At 45.7% G+C, this 22,532-nt stretch overlaps 3 protein-coding genes across 22 annotated transcripts in view; 2 read left to right on the top strand and 1 right to left on the bottom strand.

The window, feature by feature from the left end:
- The window catches only part of LOC126925544 (centrosomal protein of 131 kDa), a 109,403-nt gene that overhangs the window by 45,440 nt on the left and 41,431 nt on the right, over positions 1-22,532 (bottom strand). The gene's annotated exons all lie outside the window — the stretch shown is intronic.
- The window catches only part of LOC126925541 (disintegrin and metalloproteinase domain-containing protein 11), a 73,288-nt gene that overhangs the window by 11,189 nt on the left and 39,567 nt on the right, over positions 1-22,532 (top strand). The window contains exon 1 of one of the 19 annotated variants that reach the window (XM_050741173.1): positions 15,395-15,645. The exons of the other annotated variants lie outside the window; for them this stretch is intronic. The gene's annotated coding sequence lies outside the window, so the exon portion shown is untranslated. Of the gene's footprint in view, positions 1-15,394; positions 15,646-22,532 lie in introns of those variants that run through there. 19 annotated transcript variants of the gene reach the window in all.
- Positions 1-22,532, top strand: part of LOC126925554 (basic-leucine zipper transcription factor A) — a 92,198-nt gene that overhangs the window by 39,153 nt on the left and 30,513 nt on the right. The window lies entirely within an intron of this gene.

Here is a 22,532-nt window from a genome sequence, read left to right as displayed (position 1 = left end):
TTACGTTTCTGGAATAATATATCGATATGAAAATCATATCGGTCTTAAGCTGCCGATTATGCATCCGTTTAGCACCGTTCCGTTCAGCGTTCGCCGTGATGATTTTGGGCTGGCGAAGGCGAAACGTGGAAGGAGAGTCGAAGAAAAAGATGCGAACGCGCTCGTTCCTCTTAGTTAAAATCCCGTCGCGTCGGCGTAGGTGCTCGTGCGCGTCCCACCGTACCCGGCTGGATTCGATGATCGATTCTGAAACCGTTCGCTGACTACGGCCGCGTGCGCCGATGGCTTCGGAATATTTAAAGCGGCGATTGCGTGCGTACGTTGATATGCATATCCAGCTAGGGACGTGGATCGATCGTGCAAATTAGAAAATCCAATTTGCCGGACACGGAGAAACGCGCGTAATCAATGTTCCCCTCGATTTCCTCGTTCGAACACCTTCGACCACCCTCGTCGATCTTTCTTTGCCGAGTGCAGGCTCGCACGCGCGCACTGACAAGATTTTTGCCAACCGATTCGTCCACCGTAGTCGCCAGGAATTATTCGACAAATTATTCGAATGATTCGTTCAGTGCGCGTCACTCTGCTTAATTTCCTGATATACGTCGACGTTGATCGTTTAAAAAGTATTTGCACGCTTGGTGCAATCCGATCGTTATACCGTTTTGTTTCTTTAACCGACTTGGCAAGAGGTTATCGTATATCATCTAACGTACGTTAGTATCGACTAGCTCCGCGTACGTTAGTATCGATAGATCGATCGGATCGGATGATGCCCCATCCGGTGGTCCAGTTTCCAACAATTTTGCATTTAATTACATTTTCTCTTTACCGTTAGCCTAACTAGCGAAAACCGTACGTTCGCCCGTTAACTTTACTTCGTACGGTGAAAAGTAGGAAACTAAAGTATTTTCCTAAAAATGTGAACTCGAAGCGCGCTAACAAATATGCAACAGCGGTGAGTGAAACTTATTTGCTTACTAAATGGCATATAAAATATGTGTAGCTATAGCAACGGCAATACGTCGTAATCTTTACGCAGGTAACGTAAAATTACAAGTACTCTTCTGTTCTTGATTCTGAGAAAGTCCTCGATCGCATACTAACAACGAATGTTAACTCTGTCGTTAACTCCATTGACGTCATCTTTACAATTACGGATGCTATGCAATTATAGGCGAAAATAGGAATAGGTTGCCGTGTTTTCAACGTCTTCTATCATTCCTTGTAATCCATTAACTATCTTATTAACTCTATTAACTCGCTTCACCGCGTCTATATTCAAACCATATATCTAACATGCTATTTGGCGAGTAAATAAGTTCTCTTGATCCTTGTTGTACATTCGTATGAATGAACGAGAAAAGTAAACATTAAATATAAAGAAAAAGTATAAAATGATTGTGTACTTTCCGTCTCCAGGGTAGCGAAACTTTGAAATTGGTATTTAGAAAACAAACTTGTTTTTCTCTCTTTCCTTTTCGCTATCGATCGCGATCGATCGACAACAACGTAAGCGAGCAACGCCGATAACAACGAGACAATTTCCATGGAAAATAATTCATAGGAACGGTAAACCGGCACGATGATAATATAAATAATAAACGCGCATAATCCGCGTTTTTCCCTGAAACGTGCAATCGGTACTATCGAAAATTTCTTCGCAACCGTTTATACGGAGGAACGGGGCACGCAACTTAGACACATGGAAATCGTACGTATTGTTAGCAATTTCCTTTTTCCAACTATCGGTAGAAAATCTATTTTATGGCATTTATTAGACGTATGACTATGAACGAATGGAGGGGGATTTTTATTTCATTTGTTTCCGATAAAGTGGCGGGCACTGAAGCTGTTGCGCGGTGAGCTCTTTAAAATTGACCTATCAGTGGGCGTTGCGCACTGCTCAGGACCGTTGCGACCTTTGGAATTGCCTGACTTTTGGAATTATTAACGGCTAAATAATTAATACGGCTAAATAACAACGTATAAAGCATAGTAGAAATACGGATAAACCGATGTATGTATAAAAGCGTCCTAATACTTAATAACGATTTACTTAATAACGATCACGATCACGATATGGACCTCGTATTTCCGAACGAAACGAGCGTTTTCTCGCACGCATTCAGAAAATCTGTGAAACAAGCAGCGTTTCTAAAGAAATTCCTGAGAAACGTGTTCAAGGTTGGAGCGGCGTTGGCAGACCGAACTCGATTAACATTTTTTAAAGGAACCTTTGTCTTCTTTGAGCGCCCTCTCACCCGGTGTTTCCCCCCCCCCCCATCTTCCTTTGGACTTGCTTCACGGGCATTAATTAACCCGCGTTACGAAAGTGGCGTTGCCACCTTTTGGAACCTTCAAAGGGCCAGCCTTCTTTCTTCAAACGAATTCCCGTTGAAAAGGGAACCACGGCATCTTATCGATCTATAGCCGGACTGATCTTCGGCCAAGTCTAATTTTTCCGAAAACTCGTTCCGCTCGGAATGCCGCGCGCAACCAATGTCGCGAACGGAGGCAACCTCGGCGCGGCCGAGATGCGACGCGGACAGTCGAATCTCCCTTGTTTCTCCGATAAACGAAAATACTTTGGCAATGATCGGGCACTGGTCGACGAAGCTGATAACTAACTAACTAGGAGAGAGGGCGAGGATGGGAGGGAACTGCGCGAAAGTTTTCTCGAGTAGCCGCGGCAAAATAATCGATCGGCGTAAAATAATTACTTGAAAAGTTCGAAAGGGGACAAGAAGAGGGAAAAATCTCGGGCGCACAATGGCGCACAATGGCTCACAATGGCGCACATGCCCGAGCATTTAATGAGCTTGAAGATTTCTCAAAGAGGCCACGGCTAAAGTTCCGATCTGCCCTACTGAAATTAATGAGTTTGCATCGGCTAACAAGGTAACGCTCGTTCCTAATTGAACGCCGTATCGAAGATGTTCGTTATTAAGGATATGCAGACAGCGATTGAAGCACGTACGAGCAAGCGAACGGAACGATTCGTGCGAATCAAGCGAGAACCTGTCCGTCGTCGGAGCGAAAGAACCGATTTACGATTAATTATCGGAGCGCGATTCTTCTTGCGTTGAAAAGTTGCGTGCTGTTACCATTACCGGTGTCCGTTCTACGTGTGAACCACTATCCAGGCTTGTCTGTAATTTTACCTGATGGTACGAACGGGGTCGTGCAGATTCTATGTTACGAAGAGAGATCGAGTATAACGAAATTGCGTCGTTGAGAACATCGAGTTTCAAAATTTGCGCGGAATGCTCAGGAATTTATTTACGTAAATATGATCGATCCGTCGACTGGACCAGGATTGGACGATTGGAACGGAGGTTACGCCACGTGTGAAAATAACTTGAAAACGAGTAATCAAATTTTGTGGTCCAGGGCCTGTTTGGCCAGAAGATGGAACTCGAATCGAAAACAGTTTGAAATTTCAACGGTACTTGATATAATGAAATAAATAGCTTTTACAATGATCGATGTCATCTATACTGTTGTCTAGCCGAGAATCATGCTTGACAAATTTTCAAACCGAATTTCTTCGAAAAGCAAGCTTCCAACGCGACTTTGTTATTCTCGATTTTGACGCCTGATTTCCAGCTATATTATAGAATCTGCATAAGCCCTGATTCGATTTGTACCATGAACTTTGGACCAGCCTGTACGAGATGAAACCGTACGCGATAGGATGATACGCATCTAACCGTTGGCTCGGTCCTCTGCAAACGGAATTTTTCCAAATTTCCGTCCCTTTGACGCAGCCATTAACCACCTTAAATTAAATTCCGCCAGAAAGTTGGTAAAATACCGTGCGTTAACGTAGCTACGAACAATGTTGCAATTTCCACTGTTTCGAGGCAGCGAATGTTTGCGGCGAATCCAAAGTTTCAAATTAAAAGCGTGTTTTCCTTATGCCAGCCTTTGCCAAACTTTCGGCTTTTTCACTTTGGCTTCGAATCACGTTTCTTTCGACTTTATCTACTTTTTCTCGCTTAAAAATGCAGTGGTTCGCGAGAATGTCCGTACGCAAGACATTTTGATATTTCTTTGATACTATAACCAGGCGTAATTGACACCTGCCAATGGCATTTGGCAGGAGGAAACTTTACTTAAAGCGCACATAAAATGTGTTAAAGCGATTACGTATTATGATTATAATATGAAATTATACGATTTCCTGTTTAAATACTTTTGCCATCTCTGAAAAATGTATAGGCTGTCGGTGAAAAGTATTTGGTTTGGTAGAAACGCGTTTTTCGTTCCTGTTCCGAGGTGTCAAGATTCGTCGACGCTCTATCGTATATCTTGCGTCGCGTCCAAAAGGATAAAATTATAGAAACATCGTAGCGTAGATTTCTACGAGAAATCGAATGTTTCGGGGAAAACGATGGAGAAACCTGGAGGACCTGGTGGACTTTTTGCTCGAGCTTACGAGTCCCCGTTCTCGTGATCGTCGTAATTCCGCCCTGGTATGCTCAGCGACGAGATTAATGTTTATTCGTTTGAAGCTCGCGTTACCGTTGAAATTATTCTTCCGATGGGCGAAAGAAAAAAACCGGGCCCGGCTAAGGCGGCTTAAACGTGATGGACGGATCAGAGGATTAAGGGATTAAATCAAGTTCTGCCGGCTGGAAAGTTTGCGAGATAAAAGAATAGAGAAAATGGAATTCCAAGTAGACGACTCTGTTCGGATCGCCTCTCCTCTCGAGCGGAAGCGTGCCTCGATTATTAGGAACCAATTAGAAATAATTTTCCCTCCGTGTACAGCGCCCGCCGCATCTCCACTGACACATTCGGAAACGGAACAAAGTTCCGTGGCGGAGCAAGTTTCGTGTTCGCAACTATCGATAATGGTTGTTCGACGAATGGAAGATCCGTGTCGCGCTTCTTCCGCCGTATCGTTTAGCTGCAAAGCGTAAACGGCTCTGAAACCGAGGCTCATTTTTCTTCCGAAATTGTTGCCGAATCATAAACTATGACTCGATAACTATGACTGTATCGATGAAATCCGAAAGCAATTTGAAAATGTACGTTACGAGATTCGTCAAAGTTATCGCAAGCATATAGATACTCGGCAGATATTATCAAAGTATTTTAATTTCACGTCAAGTTAATTACGCCGTGATCGTTTGAGTTGACAGGCACATTTCCCGTCGCGCGTCGGTCTTTACCCTCGCTGATTAATTCGGACCGAATGTGTGAACCGCACACGCCAACGAAGCATATCTTTACGCACAGAGGTATTTCGGTTGTCTCGGCGTCGTTGCTAGGGAAGAATAATAGGGTCAAAGGAGGTGGAATAATGTTTTCCGAGCACTCGAATCACTGTTGACCGAATGCCAACCGAGTTAAGCAATGGGATAGAAGCCAATAAATACTCCATACTCCTACGTCGTGAAAAGAATTTCAAGCAACGAAAGTTGGCTGCTCCCTATACGAACGAATGTTCCGGGGCTGCGGACGTTTCAAACGGAACCTGCAAAGATCGACGATCGATGACGGTTCGAAGGAAAGCGAGTATCCAACGACCACGGGGTTAATAATATCGATCATTACCGGCAGCAATTTTCTCCTGTAAATGCAAAGAAAGTTTGGTGCTCGCGAGCGACCGGCCGGCCGGTCGGCCGAGCGCAGCAAACTTTTCTACGATATTAACGACCTTTATCGGCAAATTGCATTACGGGCCATTGGTTCGTTTAACGTTTCACAAATGCTTGGAACGAGTTCGACGCAGAGTTATAGTCTTTGTTATTGTGTTTTTTGTGTCGTTTGACGAAAGTTTGGTCCAAGCTTCGCCGAGACTGGCCACAATTTTCTTGGTTGGAGCGACTCGTTAGGGGAGCGACGGTGAATGTTGCGAGAGGAAAACGAGAGGAAAAGGAGAGGACAACGACGGCGACGGACCTTTAAGAGAATATAAAAGAGAAGGGTGGCAGAGAGAAAGTGGTTGATCGATCGAAGGTGATTAAATGGAGGAAGCCGAAAGGAGAACTTTGAGAAAGGCGCAGGACAGGGGAAGGCGCGCACGACCAACGACGGACGAAAAGCGTGGTATTTGTTTTAGAATTCCTACGCTTTACCGATGTTCGAAGTGGCAAAGCGTTTGAAATCTGAAACAAATGCGCATAAACCTTCATCCGTGGAATGCTGGCCGAGAAAAGACAGCTGCGAGCAACGCGATTCTGCGATACACGAAGAGGGAGCGCACGAAGGGGAAACGGAATCACTCGAGCGTGATTAATCATCGTGTCTATCCCCTTAAGGATTATGGAAAGTTGCTGGCCGTTCACGCGGCCCATTCATCGTCGCATTTTCACCGTTTCGGCATTCGAATACCGTAACCTGTGTTGTGTAACGGCGCGTCTTCTAACGGCAGTTCGAACTTTGTTCGTCTTTGCCAAATTTCTTCGTTGATTTCAATCCGTAACACTTTTACAACGTAATCACTGTCACGGCGGCGGCGGCGGCGGCGGTGGCGGCGGCGGCGCTAAACTTTCAACCACCGTTTTAAAATATTAATTTTGTTTTTATTGGTTTGAATTGGAAAAGCTCGCAATCGCAAATTGGTACAAGCTTTGTCGGATAGAAAATGAAAACGAAAAAGTTTCGTGCTCGCTTTAGGATTGTCTTATGGATATGTTTTTTTCGATCAAGCCGATTAGACTTCCCTTCGCTCGCTCTGTCCTTTTCATATCTAGGTATATGTGCTTGATTTACCTGGCCGATAAACGTCCGGCTCGAGGCCAGATTTTCGACAGTTTACCGTATTTCGTTTAAAGCGACAGTTCCGATGTAGTGTCGCAGGGTTAGAGATTGTAAACGCGATACGTACAACGAAATTACCCCGAACAACAAGAACAGCGCCAAACAGCAGCGTAAATTTTGCACCAATCTTTTTCCTTGCTGCTTGCTGAGGTAGTGGCGCGGCCGGTGGCTACAGCTTTGTTACGATGTACCGAGGGTAAATCCTAGGTGGTTTGCCGTTGCATTACCGTTTCGCAGACATTGCAGCCCTACCTTGCGCGGCGGGTCGAGCTGAATGTAGATCGTTGACATGGCTGGCTGACTGCGTAGTAGATGATCCGCGGCACGAGCCGCCGTACCCCCTATTCAGAACTTGCTTACAGAGCGCTGACAGTCACCAGTAATCTCGTTAACTGATCTCCTCGAAATCCCATGGATACTTTTTTTTTTTTTTGGCCGCCGCGCCCGACCGTTGAAACGCTGAAACGCTGAAACGCGAAAACGCGGAAACGCGAGGCACGTCGCTCGTTTTTTACTTTCTTTCTTCGTTATCGGTCGTTTCGGCTTGGGAATTTTTCAGCTCTTCGAGTCGCTTCGATTTAATTGCTAATTAAAAGCAAGCAGATAAGGCCACGGGCTCTTCCCCGTATTTCCATACGTTTAAGCGGCATTTTTTTGTTTTTTTTTTTGTTTTTTTTTTTTTTTTTTTTTTGGTCGAGCTGCCGTCTACAGTTCGAATATTCCATAAATGTCGAAAATAAATAGTCACGAGTAAACACGGACCAGAGGATAAATTTAGTGGGCAGGGGCGGTTCAAAGCGCAACTCTGCCTCCTTCGTTGCGCCTCCCCTGGTCCTTTCTGATTGTATATTTGTATATTTGTATATTTGTATATTTATCTTCTTATTTCGCTCTCCTTGAGCTTCTTGCATCGAACGTGCCTCGCACTCCGCGCATTTTCCAATCCAGGCGGAACGCGACACAACCAACAGTTTACCTTATTTTCACATTTAAAACGATTTCATACTTTAACAGCCGGTGAAAAGAGGTTTGTACGGATACGGTGTAATTGTAAAGGCCGACGATTCGCTGCTGTTTCGTCTGTTGTCTCTTCGATATTCACGACAGTCGTCGAGCAAGAGAAAACGAAAAAGAGACAAAAGAGCGTAAAAGCAGGGTAATAAGGATAAGATGGGCGAAAAAGTCAGAAAAATCGTTCTATTCGACTGGCAGTTGCCTGGCTCCTACCTTTTAAACGTAACTGCCCTTGCCTCGAAGACCTTTTAACTTTATTGGCCGGAAAAGCGGCACCTGTCGATTTCTTTAATTTCTAAATACTTTCTAAAACACCTTGCCTATTGATCTCTTTACAACCACACGGCCAACTATCGACGAGGCAACGGGGGTGTAAACTTTTTCCAGTGCGAAATTAATCGTATTCAAGCACACTTGATCAAATTCCAAGTTCCATGTTGTTGGAAATGCGGCGTAGTAGGCGTGTTCCGTAGGCGTGAAAGAAATTTCGATGTAAACAGAATGCAGCAATCTCTTAGAGGAATGGAAGATGAGAGGAGGAGTGAGATAAAAAGGCCGCGTAACGCATAGTTTGTTCTTCTACCGACGTTTTCCCTACCGAGAAACGACGCGCAACCCTTATGGAAACGCGTACGCGAACACAAATTAAAACGCGCCGTGCAACATGCAATATGGATAAGCGCGTAAATAGAGCGTTAAGGCTCGTCGTCCACCGAACCAACATCCAGCAACCTTTTGTCGTTGATCTCGTGTTTGTTGAAAAAATCGCCGCCTGTTGTTGCAGCGTGGACGAAATATCTGGAACAGCGTGACAGCGACCAGAAGCGACGAAAGTTGCTCGTTGTTGCTTCAGCGAAGACGAACCGTAGAACGTCGGATGCGGATGTTGGGAGAAAAATCTCTTTCTCGTTTGAAGTCGACGAGCGCGCTATGTAGCCTGTTGCGATTCTTCCGAAAACCGATCTACGCTGAGCTGCCGGCAGGCGCCACGCTATCGACAGCGTGACAGCGACAGGATGCTCGACGTATTTAAGAAAGTAACCGCCGCCGAATCTCGATGCGCGTCGTCTCGTATCCGATAACAATCTGTTTGGCTGCCTCCGCGAAATCGCGATAGGCATTAGGCGTTACGTCCCTTTTTCTTTACGTCCTCAGGACCGATTTATTTATGGAACGAACTGGACGATAGATTTAGATTAATTAAGAATTAGTTGATCGGAGAAATCAAGGAAAGAAGAGTAAACGCTAACAAAGAGAAACGATAAGTTGGTCTAACAGAGGAATAAAATACAGCATCCGTTACCCACGAAAGATAATCTTCGATATATCAAATTGCTTGAAACGTATTATCGAACACGACGAACGATTATTATTGCCATTTTAATTTTTTTCTCTCTTTCTTTTTTTTTTTCCTTTTCTCTTTTTACGTCAGTTTACAAAGTAAACGGAAGAAAGCGGAGTATCTTTGAAACGCAAAGATTCACGTTTTTACAATGTTTCTCTCGATATTGAAACGACAGTCTGTTTCAAGTCAAACGTTTTTTTGCTTCCTCGCATCCACGTATATACTACACTTGGACATACTGGAAAACATTTTCTTTTATATGTATTTTATTTCACACATACAGAACGTAAAGATCAAAGTTACGCCAGTATTTTCGAGACCGAGCGACCCCGTGCAAATACACAACCGTACATAAGTATCTGTAAGTGTGGAAATAATCGGAAAAACATGTAAAATATACTTTGTACCGTAATTCAATTTTCGCCAATCCTTTCATCTTGTCTCGAAGTTGACAGGTATCGGAGAAACATTAAAGAAATACAAGGACGATGGATGAATCGGTATAAATTAAACGACCATTTATTAGAGACAAACATGGAACTTGATCGACGCGATATAATACTGCTTGTTTCGGTTTGAATTTAGTAGAGCCAGGAAGGGGCAGACTGTAAACGTTCAAAGTTGTTTCTCGATAAAAGCTCTCCTTTATGCTGGAACGGAAAGGAAACTAGTTGCCGAAATGAAAAGTTTGTCGCCGAAATAAAAAAATGTCGAATTCGCTCTTACTGCTTATAGCAAGAAGCAAAGAGTTCACAACGGAGAAACATTCTTCCATCGTAATGCTGAAAATATGATGAAAATATAAAGGTTTGCAGCGAATACTTGTTGTCGAAATACTAGTGCACGGTAGGGGTACGTGGAAAATAGTGGTAGGATAGGCGCGACGTTGAAAAGCGGTGATAAGCTAGCGTTTATCTCGAGCATAAAAATACGTAGTGACCCGAGCGATAATTCCTTTCACGGCGACTGGTCTCGTCTTTCGCAGAATGGTCTGCGAGAGGCAGATGCCAAGTTTCACGTACGCGTGCAGCACAGCGCCAACGTTATCTAGGTTGCAGGGGTAGAGTACTGTTTCATTTGGTTGGACGGCTGCGGGCCGATATGTTCACGCAGCTGCTCTCATCAACCGTATCAGTGCGAGCAAATGGGAAGCGGGCAGCGTAGAGGGGAAAGGAAACAGTGGCGAACAAAACGCGCACGGTTCTTTGCAAAAATCACAGTCACGCCAATAGCGTTTCGTAATTTTGTCGAGGGAAAAGGTCGTGCGCGGCGCGCTGGGGACAAAGGATACATTGATGTACGAGGGCGGTCAATTAGCAGTACGTTGACGAAGCTCGTGGTTAAGAACGCAACGCTGGCATCTTATTGATTCAGCCAGTGAATCTATCGTTACAAGTATAACGCTGTTTGTATAACGTAGTTTGCATCGTATAATTAATTAAAAAGGAATATCGTATCGCGAGACGCTCGTAATCGAACGCTTACGTAATATGATAACAAACTGATTACAAAGATAACGACGACTTTGATGAAAAACAAGGATAAATGTAGAAAAACGAGCGAAGATGCCGATTGTATACGCATATAATATTCGCTTTGCGTTTCCGTAGTTTCCAAGGTTTCCGTAGAGGCTGTTTATTTGGATTCGGCAAGTACGAAAATGATGATACGAAAATAAAGAGATGGATGGCTGCTATGATGGATGTAAGCTATTGTAAACAGATCGGACACGCACACGCACGCATATGTATGGACAGGATTGGACGCGCTACCGCTGACAGTTTTTCCCGAATATCCCGGAAACCAGAGACGAACGACAGTTGTACGTAGAGGAGAAAGTGATCTTTCTATGTCTTTTTCGGTGCAGATTCACACCCCGAAGTGCTGGCGCGTATTTACGAATCACCCTTCTCGAATCATCCCTATATCGTATCCATCGCTGTTCCGCTGCTGGACCTTTCCTTTCCTTTCCTTTCCTGTACCTGTTCCTTCTTCCTTTCCCTCTTCTTTTTTTCCTTCCCTTCCTCCTGTTCCCTTTTCTTCCTTCCCTTTTTCCCTCTCTGCCTACTTCCTTCCTTCCTCCCTTCCTTCCTTCCTTCCTTCCTTCCTTCCTTCCTACTTACTTTCCTTCCTTCCTTCCTTCCTTCCTTCCTTCCTTCCTTCCTTCCTTGCCGCTTTCCATTAGAGAAAGATGAAATATCGACTAAAGCCGGATCCAATAATTACAAACGGCGCGCAGTGTACGCGCGCGTGCACACAATTCCGCGAAGCTTGATTAAAAAGAACTCGGCACCGCGTTGTTGTAACCTTAGTACTTGTTCCAAGAATGCTTTTCCTGTTTCATGGAAAAATTAATACCTTGTCCGAGTCGCGTCGTATCGATGGCGGAGCTATTCGACGAGAAATTGCTCGAATTACTCGAATCGAGGAGATCGACCGACCTTCGAAAATCCGCCGATCGAACGTAAATCAGCACACATTGAATTACAAGAATTACTTTTTCATTACAACAATGTCCCGATATGTGCGTTCGACGTTATAGGTTGATAGTAAATCAACCCTGAAAGAATTTTTGCTCTTGCGTAGGTCTTTCGGTTTCCGAGAAATCAATCGTGAATTTCTGTTGTTGGTGCGACAATTTCTTATGCCTTTTAAACGTCTTTATCACAATTTCCATCCGCATTTGTATTATACAAATAATACAAAATTGTAAAGACACTATGACGAGTAAAAATAATGAAGAATTTACCAGAGTAAAGCATAAGGATTTAATATTAAAAGAGGCATAATGTAAACGTTAAAAGAATTTATATACAAAATATATATAGACATAAAAAAGATATATTAGTTTCTCAAGAACAAACGTCCATGCACACAAATCCTTTTGGGGTTGTTTTACCATCGACTTAATGTGCATGCAACGCACATCCGACACGTTCGAGACTTGACGATTTTGCTTCCCATCGTAAGATAGATATCGCCCTTGTAAGATGGATAAGCGGCGCTATTTCGTCGAACGTAGAGAAGGCCCAGAAGGCGAGTGAAAGAGAGAGAGAGGGGGGGAGGGAGGGAGGGAGGGAGAGAGAGAGAGAGAGAGAGAGAGAGAGAGAGAGAAAGAGTAAGTGATGGAAAAATCGGTTTGATAAAAGGAAGCATATCGGTGAGACGATAGTAGCGCAATCACGAAAACTTTCTACTTTAATTTCTGTGAAATAAATCTTTCGCCAACGCAATTCTGAGATGTTCTTAACTAAAACTTAACTAAAACAAAAAAAAAAAAAAAAAAAAGGTAAAAAGAAAAATCAGAGATAAGAAAATTGGATCGTTGAATTAGTTTTGTTTCGCGGACGTTTGAATTCGGATTACGTAACGATGCTCAGCCGTCGAACTTGGCGGGTCGTGTCGTGATCGTTCGGTACAGAGAATATCTGTGGGACGGGCGAGCAACGTCTAGTTCTAGTCTCGTAGCGGTTTTACTTTGGTGAAAAAGCGAATTTCGCGAAAGCGTTACAGATGCGTTGGTATCGGTGGCTGTGCATAGTCCCGTCGCCTTTGAATAGCGGCATTTTTGCGAGGAAATATTTTTTACGCTCCGATAGGTTGCCACTCCCATAGAAATCGACCGGTGACGAGCTTTGTGCGTTCGCTCGATCCGGCAGCGTTCGAACGTCCGTTCGAACGGTGATTACCCGTTCTCGCAAATACAAGCTTCCGACGCGTATAGTCAACGTAGCGTGGGCGAATAAAACCAGGGTATTAATCAAGGGATTATAAATTAGCTCAACAGCGGCGTCGACGGAGCGGCGGCAGCGGTGGCGGCGGCAGCGGTGGCGGCGGCGGCGGTGGCGCGGCATCCTATCGGGCGAAACAGTCTTTCTGGTTTTTACTCGGTTCGCGTGATTTTTCCATCTTTTTTTTTCCGGCCGTAATTTACAGGATTTCCGCGGCGAACCGAACCGAACCGAATCGTACAGATGTAAACTCGAACGCGATATCGTTGCGTCTGGTAGCGATTAAGGCTAAAAAGCGGGTAGTTAGGGTCGAACGTTTCTTCGTTCTTGGCTGTCCTCCTCCCTCCTGGTCTTCTGTCCGCCTTTCTTTCCTCCTCGTTCCTCTGTTCCATTAAAAAACCAGTTTCCATGCCGGTGTTCAGAATAAATAGTTTGCACGAGGGAAAGAGTTTTCCGCGGCAGCAATTTATCTCGAACGTTACGCAGCTCCATTAAGAGAAGATAGAAACGGCGAGAGGCGAGAGAAACTCTTTCAATCCGCAAAAGGTTGTCGACGGTTTAGGATCGCGTACGTACACACGTGTATCCACGTGTACAGATATATACGCGCACAGGTATAAATACATTACGGTGTCTGGTTCGGCGGTGGCGAAACGCGCTTCGGCTGTCACCGGTCACTCTATCTTTGTCTCCTTCCGAGAAATAATTCCTCTTAAAGAACGAGACTATCGTAAGAAAAAGATCTCATTTACGAATCCGCTTTTCATCCGAGACATGTTCAAAGCGGTCCGCGAAAACGGCAGCTGCGAGAGGAATTTCGTGCACGACCGACCGATAACGAGCGCACTTTTATCGAATGAAAATTTAATAACGAGGCCGCGTACGACCCTCGATTGTGCTCGCTAAAGTAGCGAAACAGCTTGCCCTGGTAATGCCGCAAACCGACATTTTTTCGACGGTTAATTGTTGCCGGTAACTTATTTCTCTGGCAGCAGCGTTAACAACGAAAGAGAGGTCGAACCGAAAGGAACGTGGGGTGAAACAGGCTAAATCAGGGTGAAACAGGGTGAAACAGGGTGAAACAGGGTGAAACAGGGTGAAACAGGGTGAAACAGAGGGAGAAAGAGAGGAAGAGAGAGAGAGAGAGAGAGAACCTCTGCTCGTGCCTCGACTGGCGACAGCAATTAAAGTTACTCTAATTGCAATGACCGTAAGCAGCAACGCACTTCCCCGAGCGAGTGCTGTGTGACGGCCAACGAAATTTCAACGAAATTCGTTACTTCTTCCGCATCGGCGCAACGTTTTCCATTGACGATGGACGACGTCACGCTTAGCGAGCCAAATCGCGATTCTAGCTAATAAAAAAATCATACTCTTCGCAGACAACTTTCTACGTAGACAAATTTCTCCGGACACGTAGTAAAGGGTTAATTCACGGTGGTTATTAGCAAAGTTTGGGGAAAACAGAAGAGAAGTTGGAGAAGACAATGCTGGAGGAAATTGAACTTGGAAGCGTGAAAGCGAAGGTTTGGCCCTTTAAAATGACTACGTACGTACACGCTGCACGCTCTTCGTTGCTGGTCGTGTATATTCGTGGAATTTTTACTCCAACTTTAGCAATTTTCGGAGCTTTGAGATGAAACTTTTATAGAACGTTGTTCGTACTACGTATAATTAAATGAGTAAAGAAACAAAATTGATTAACCATCTTTTACACCCCCCATCCCTGCTCCCCATTCAGCCAAGACTATAAGCCACAAAACTCTTAAATCCTCTTTATAAGTTCAAAGCTCCATTAAACAAAAGTTTGCAAAGTTTTGCACCTAGTTTTTACAAGAAGCAGAGAACGCGGCGCGAGTTAGAAAATGAAACAAAAAATTCAACAACGAATATTAACTCCATTAATATTTGCTCCAAAAACCGGAATGCGTGAGATCGAAAAGTAACCAACTACCTTTTCAGTACGTCTACCTTAAAATGTCGTTCGCTTGATTAAATTTCTTCGTTACAGAACGAAATTACGTATTAGACTGTACGAAAAGCACGAGAGGAAAAATAATCGACGGTTAACGTCGACCGTTTACCAGAAACGGAAACGTTAAGTTAACTGTTAGCGATTCTAGACTCGTGTATACGTATTAACCTATTTACAATATTATCGTTGATAAATGATATTTCATTGAAAGACCGACGGAAATTATCTTGAGAACAAACTTGAGAATCAAGTAGCCGGGAATTACCAAAAGATGATGTTTTCCTAGCTGGAATCGCTGTTTCACGCACAGCGAGTTAGCCTGATCAACCGATCCGTCTAATGTACGGTTTGACACTCGGGTTTACGCTGCGAGTTGGCTGCGAGGCGAATGAGAGCGATCGAAAGAGAAAACGAAGGAGAATGGAGAGGTGGTGGAAGGAGCAAGCGTAACAGTTTGGGGTAAATTGGAAGAGCGCGTGGCACGACAGGAGCGGGGGAAATATAGTAGAGCTGTAAAGTGGTACGTTTCTGTCAGTCGCACCGACTCATCGATCCTCGTTCGGCTGCCGCGGTCTGTTCAATTAATAATTTCGTCAGACGTAGACGCGCGCGCGTGTAGTTGAATTACACTGCGCGAGTTTCACCCGTTGATCATGGAATAATATCAGCCGGATGCAAATGTGTGACTATTAATTACACGACCGCGGAAACTGCGGCTATATACTGACTGCGCTCGTGTCCAACTTTTACTCGGCACCATCCATCATTCGGCCTCGGTGAGCTCGTGCCACCGATTAAGCGAAAAGGTACCTACTAGCGGAACAAGCATCTGTCGATAACGGTTCGATTTGCTTCGAACGGCCAATTAATTTCTACTTTGGCTAGATTAAATTGCCAGGGCGCGAATCGCTCGAAAAAAATTACCATGCCATCGTCTTCGCGGATCCAAGGAGGCGTCCTTCTTTCGCTCCCCCCGCCTCCCCGCCTCCCTACCTCCCTCCCTTCCACTCTCTCTCTCTCTCTCTCTCTCTCACTCTCTCCGTTCGGTGTTTGCCAACCGGGAAACTTGGATTCGCGTCAGCGTGCAGACCAATCGGTCCAATTCACACGAACGACCATCCATCGGCGGAACTCGAGCTTTAATTGCTTTTGAAGTTAAATACAAATCTATCGTCGCTGCACACGCTGCACATCGGCTGGCAGTTTGACAAAGCGTTAAAATTTTCCCGATCCCGCAAAAACGATCAGCCCCGTTTGTTCGATACGTCACGTCGTATCGATTGTAAATTCGATGCTCGGTATGCTCGAGCTGCCCGTTCGAACGCTTAGTTTACGACAAGTGGCAGAGATTAGACGAGCGAACGTGCGCGTAGCAGGTATAGACGGCGGATGTCGCGTTGAGAAGATGGAAGAAATGGAAATAGAAACAAATAACAAAATCTCTCGTCCCTTGCTATCTGCTGGATAAGAAAAATTATATACAGGGTGCCTGCGAGATCGTGGTGCAAGCGGTCAGGTGGTGATTCTACGTGGAAAAAATAGTCGAAAAAGGAGGAGGGCAACGTGTTTTCGTCAGAGGCTTCGCGTTCGAGAAAAATTAGTTTCGAGACCCATTAACCGTATTAACTGCAAGTTTCGAATGATAAGCTTATCACCTATGGAACTCTAAACTTTTGTCTCTGCTCGTGTCCGTATTATTAGACAACGAAATAACAGGAAGCAAATCGTCGCGTTCCAGATACCACGGGTGGTTTTTCAAACACGTCACTTTCGAGAACGAAGCCTCGAATGAAGAATAACTGTTACTCTGTCTTTTCCCACGTACTTTTACACGTAGAGTAATCCGTTAGACATGCGTATATGTAATACTATCGATAAACGACGATTTCTTGCAACAACTTTCGGACAACGTTGCAAGTGCAAGAACCAAAGAACGTTGTTTTCTTAACCGTTTGACGTCCAAGTACGAATTGCGTAAACATGCAATTACCATGTGTAAATAATTCGAAAGGTGATATTTTGACGACTCTTACTGGGAACGTTAGAAAATGTACTTTTATAGTAAGAATAGAAAGAACATCCTGAGAAGGAAAAATGGAGACCACCGGTTGAATACCTCTATCTCTGTTTGAACGAGGAGCATGGATCTTCGGCCGTAAGCCGGCCGCTCTATATTTCTTATGTCCGTGGGAGGGACAAGGGCCGCTAGAGGTTAAATATTCGCAAAATGGTCACGAAATCTGGTCGTTGCTGCTTTCCCTGATTAAAAATCGGCGAGCGTGCTGTACACGCGGTACGTGCAACGAGAAATTCGCTCACCACCAAGAGATGGCCGCGTCCAACTCTTTTACCGTGTTCAACCTGTCGACTACAACTGGCAATTAGTAATGCGATTTGCGTCCCGATTTCTCGGGGATTACACGCTGCAATTAAAGCAGGCAATCTCGATTCCTTTTTTAATATCGTAGATCAGGGAACGATCGTTGAAACCGGCGAAACGGTACAAGTCGAAGGAGAGAGAGCCGCGTTTCCCGAATTAGAATTCAACGTACGCGGCAAAGGGTAAACGCGCACAGATCGATCCAGGCCGGAAACCACGTGTAATTCCTCGACCAGGCGCCAATTAAAGGTGATTTAATCGTGTTTTATATATTCGTTATATGATTCGTAGAATGCAGGTCAGTGGACATTTGAAACGGTGAATAAGATCAAATAGAAGAGCTACTGAAAAAGAGGGGAATGTAGCGGTAAAATACAATAAAATAAGTGGATGATAATAGTGACGACGCGACTATTGGTCGGCAGTGTTCGAATCGTGCTGTACACAGTGTGTATATGGTATTGTAAGTGAAGGCGAAAGAAAAATATTTCCCAATGTCCCCGTTGATCTGTCAGTTGCGTAAGCAACAACATGGTGGTAGTGGGCAGGCTCGTTCGTAACGTATTTCGTAATCGTGGTAGATTTACGTAATGTAAATTTTAGAAGCGATAGATCGTGTTCTGTATAGATGGTTTCGATGGTTGGCAATTTCTCGCGGCCTCGCTCGAACGTGTCTTCTCGAGACTCTGGTTTCGATTTTCTTGGAAGGCATCGCGTCGCAGTCGGCGGATCAACGTGGCGTAATAAATCCGCCGACGTGCTATCTCGCCGCGGCTCGCGATCGATCCACCGGCAGAATGATAGACGGTGGCGTGGCGTCGATCGATCAAGCGGTTAGGCGTGCCGTTAAACCGCCTTTTAGCAAACTACCAAAGTTCGATAAAACGCCAAAGTAGGTACGAGTGTTCGGGGTTAGAACAAAATATACGCCGCTCGACGATCACGGAACTTGCAGCTTGAACGCGCGGCCTTACCTCTCCTCCCTCGGGGCTTTCTTTTTTTGCGCAAGAAACGAGGAAAAATCGATCCGCCAAGGAGAACGACCACGATTACTTCTCTTCTTTTCTTTCTATTTTCCCTCTGTTGCCTTTTCAGCTGTTTTCGCGCATCATCGGTCGAAACAATCGCCAGACCAGAAGAGGAAAAAGCTAGCGATTTCGAGGAAAGTCGGCAACCACAACCACGGTTTATTTAATTTATCGAGTATTTTTGCTCGGTGAAAAGCGAGCGTTCAATGACGCGTGTTCTCGTTCGATCGATCGATACTCCTCGGTGGAGGATGTTCCCTGGACCAGCGAAACGGGGTCGCTGGTCGAAACGAGCAGGGAGTAGCAGGATTCGTTGAAATCGGAAAACGAAGCTGGCGATTCAACTTTGGCCGACCGACGAATTAATCGACGGGGTTGATCTGTAAACTCTTCAAAGGAGGAGAAATTGAAAGATGCGAGCGACGCGGCCAATAAATTCGAGCAGCATCCCGAGGCAAGTAGGTAGCTGCGACTGGCGACAAAAATGGTGGGTCGAGTATCGACTCGGACTCGTACAGCGGCTGCAACAAAGGGCAGCGGAAGAAGAAAAGAAGAAAAGAAGGAGAGGAGGAAAGAAAGGAAGAAAGGAGAAAAGTACGGAGAAAAGAGAGGAAAGAAAAGAGAAAGAAAGGAGATAGAAAAGAGAAAGAGGAGAAGGGAAAGACGGGCTTGCCCCGATACGAGTCGATATCCTGTTTCTCTTGGTCGAGTCGTTCCTTCGGGCGAACGCCGTTAAGCTCGTTTCGAGAACGAGAAGAAGGAGAAAAAGACGGGGTGGGGGGGGAGGGGGGGAGCGTGGCGGCGGCGGCGGTGGCGGCGGCGGTGGCGGCGGCGGTGGCGGCGGGCGCGGCGAGAGGGATACAGGGTAGAACAGAAAAAACGGGGAAACGGATATAGCAGGGAAAGGACGTAACCCTGGGATAGCGTGCGGATGAACGTCTCCTCTCCGTCTGTTTCGTAGAGCAAGCAATGAAACACACGAGGGAGGCGTACACGTACTGCGAGAGACGGCGTGATCGCGGACGGCGCAGACCGTAAATTCGAGCGCGTCCGTCGGTGTCGGAGGATAGGCCGCGGCGGACTCGGGGTGCTGGAGGGAAAAGCAATCAATCTTTGAGAGGCAGATGAGTGCAGGAACCTAAAATATAGGGCAACACAAATTTAGTCTGGCTGCCGGTCCACGTCCACGTGTCGACGTGAATGCGCAACCGCCCGGGTTTGTAATCGATATTGCCGACAAGGCACCACGCCCTGCACCTGCGAGATGTGCGGGATATGCAATGGTACCGAACGCTCCGGGATCCGAGTCCCTCTCACCCTTCTGCCCCGCAACCTGCTCCACCGCCTCCGCCTCCTCTCTCTCTCTCTCTCTCTCACTCTCACTCACTCTCTCGCTCCCTCTCTGTCTCCCTTCCTCGTTTCAACCCCTCTTCAACTTGCTTCTCTACCCTCTTGTGTCTATACTCTTCTCTCCCCCGCCCCGTTTTCTTTCCTCCCTGCTGGCCCACCCAGCCTCTCTCGCTGTCTCCCTCGTTCGCTCTCGGCCTAGTTATCCGCGCCTCCTCTTCTCCTTCTCCGTCCGTCTACTTATCTATTTATCTATCTTTGTCGCGGAGCAACTCCGATTATCTGGTCGGTTCTGCGCGGAACGGAACGCGCTCGTCTGGGGACTTTGCAGCTCCGCGTTGGCAGCACTGCGGGAGGACCCAGGGTACGCGGGTCCACGTAGAAGACCAACTAGACGGAGATCGACATACCGGATAGCTATACCCGGGATCCACATGGTCGGTACGCTGCGAAACCTGCAAATGCCCAGTGTCCGGGCCTTTGAGTAACCAGCCGATAATCCACTTTCTCTCTTCCAATACGTATGACCAAACTTTATTTTGACAAATTTTATTCGCGCTGATAAAATCCTAGCGAACGCGCACCATCCCGTACGATGATCTTGCGTTTCTATGCGTTGTTGCAGACAAGTAGAGAAAGTGTGTGTTATTTCTGAGGAAAAACGCCACCTCGAGACTCTTCTCGTTCGAGAGTTATTCGACAACGCAACATTGCGCGTTGGCTGCGCGCGTTCGCCGGTCCGCCGAATCGAATGAAAATTTAATAAGGGTCAACGAGAACGGGAAAATATCGGCACGCCCCATTTACGCTGCCGTAATCGTTGCCGGTGTAATCGGGCAACGGGCGCGTTTAACGGAAAATTGCAGTCGCTTTAAAAATACATGCCGACGACGCGTTCGCGATTTACCGCGAAATCGAATTACACGTGCGAGCTATTTTCGGCTAATGGAAATAAATTATAGACTACCGACCGCTTTTGCCGCTTTATAATGCACCGATTCTGGCTACCGTTCACCCACCTTCCCCAACCATCTGGCGTAAATAGTTTTGACTCGTGGCCGTATTCCATGATACTAAATCGAACGAAATCCCTCGCCAACGCCTGCCACGTCCAACAAACCCCCAGACTTTCGGACCGAGATCCAACAGTTTTCAAATTCCAGTTGGAAGCTCTGCCTATTACGTGCCTCTCGTGTGTGTGTGTGTGTGTGTGTGTGTGCGCGCGCGCGCGCGCCTGCTGTGTGTACAGGACCTTCAAAAGCGATCGGTCGACAAACTTGGGCAAAAATATTGCTGCATGTGCTTAGGAGGGGCTAAACCGCGGCCATTTTAGACTCAGCCTGTACGCAGTTCGTTCTAGTTTCTTCGACGAGTCGTCCAAGTTTTCCCAATCGACTACGCCCTTGTCCGAACCGGACGATAAACGGGCCCGAACAGTTACGTCAGTGACGATGCACGCTGAAAAATATTCCGTGTTTCTCTTTGCTCGTTCTCCTACATCCTAAATCCTGCAACCTATTATCGTGCGATATCGTAATGGCTTGTAAGTTAATATGCTGTCGCTGTAAAATCAGTCACTGTTCGTTACATGCTCGATCGATCCGTCGCGTCGCGTCCACTCGCGTTGCATCGGGTACGCGAATTTACACCGGAATGACAAAATCGCGCAGCAGAATTCGGACGCTACGTCGCGATCGCTTAAATAATCCGCTACCGGTAAATAATACGCTTTTCGCGATTCATGAAACGGACTTTTCGCCAACATAAAACGCATCGCGGTTCTTGAAGACACGTATCTCTATATACAGACACCAAGTACGATAAACAGAAATATCGTTTTCGACAAATCTGTAAGACAGATATAAATGTGATTTTCTATGCGATGTGAAGAGACAATTATTCGTTGCATATTTTAAAACACAAATTCCACGAAAGCTGGACACACGATATTTATACGATAAGTCATCGCATCGATGTGATATCGTGCGCGAGAAAAGAGAGAGAGAGAGAGAGAAAGAAAACGGGACGTTGCACGGCGTTTACATAAGCAGCTTATGACTGACGATAACGCAGAAAGTATCGATATCGATCCGTATAAAAAAAAAAAAAATAAAAAAAGAAAAACAAACAACGAAAAGGAAGAAGAAAAGAAGGAAAAGGAAAAAATAAAGAAAAAGAACGATGTTTGACGGACTAGGATTTTGTCGCTAGTTTCAAGTTCCATTCGATTACATGTGCATCGCGGTCGCGCGTGGTTTGCCCGGGATCGTTGGAACGCGCGAAGCCGTTTAACGTTTCAATTTTTCGCGTCTGGATGAGAGGTTGGTCGTTTTTGCGACGTGTACAGGGTGTTGCGCGGATACAACAGGGTCGTCCGTTAAGCCGTTTTAAGCCACGACAGGTACGAGCTAGTTAGGAAAACAAAGTGGTATAAACACGTAGAGCAACGTGGCACGGTCCGCGCTTTACGAGACACGCGATTCCGATGTTTCGCTCGATAGCATCGAGAATTTAATATACATACGTACGTACATACTGCGGCCGAATCGATGCGGACCGTGGGAAACGGGCGACGACGAATCCGCTCTCTATCATCGCGTTCGTTAAAATCGAAAACTAACGTCATCGTGCAACGCGATCCCCTCTCCGTATCGATTCTCGTGTTTATTTGCACGCAAACGGCTATCGATAGAAGAGACGGTTACCGATCGGAACGGCGGATCCACAGCTTGGAAAAGAGAGACGCGGCTTCAACAACTTGCTTCCTCGAACGTTTCTTCTATCTGACACGATCGGTTCGTCGAAAAAGATAGAAAGTTTCCGGGGTGCGGAATAGAGGCTGCTATGCAGGGTGGTCCGTAATTCACGATACAATTTGACAACTTTTCCGTTATACGTGAATTTACTCGACTGTCAGCTGGCATATCTAGCTAGATAG

This window comes from Bombus affinis, chromosome 16 (genome assembly GCF_024516045.1).
Source record: "Bombus affinis isolate iyBomAffi1 chromosome 16, iyBomAffi1.2, whole genome shotgun sequence".
NCBI classification, from domain to species: Eukaryota; Metazoa; Arthropoda; class Insecta; order Hymenoptera; family Apidae; genus Bombus; species Bombus affinis.
The sequence above is the reverse complement of the archived record's forward strand: the minus strand, read 5'-3'. Positions and strand labels throughout refer to the sequence as shown.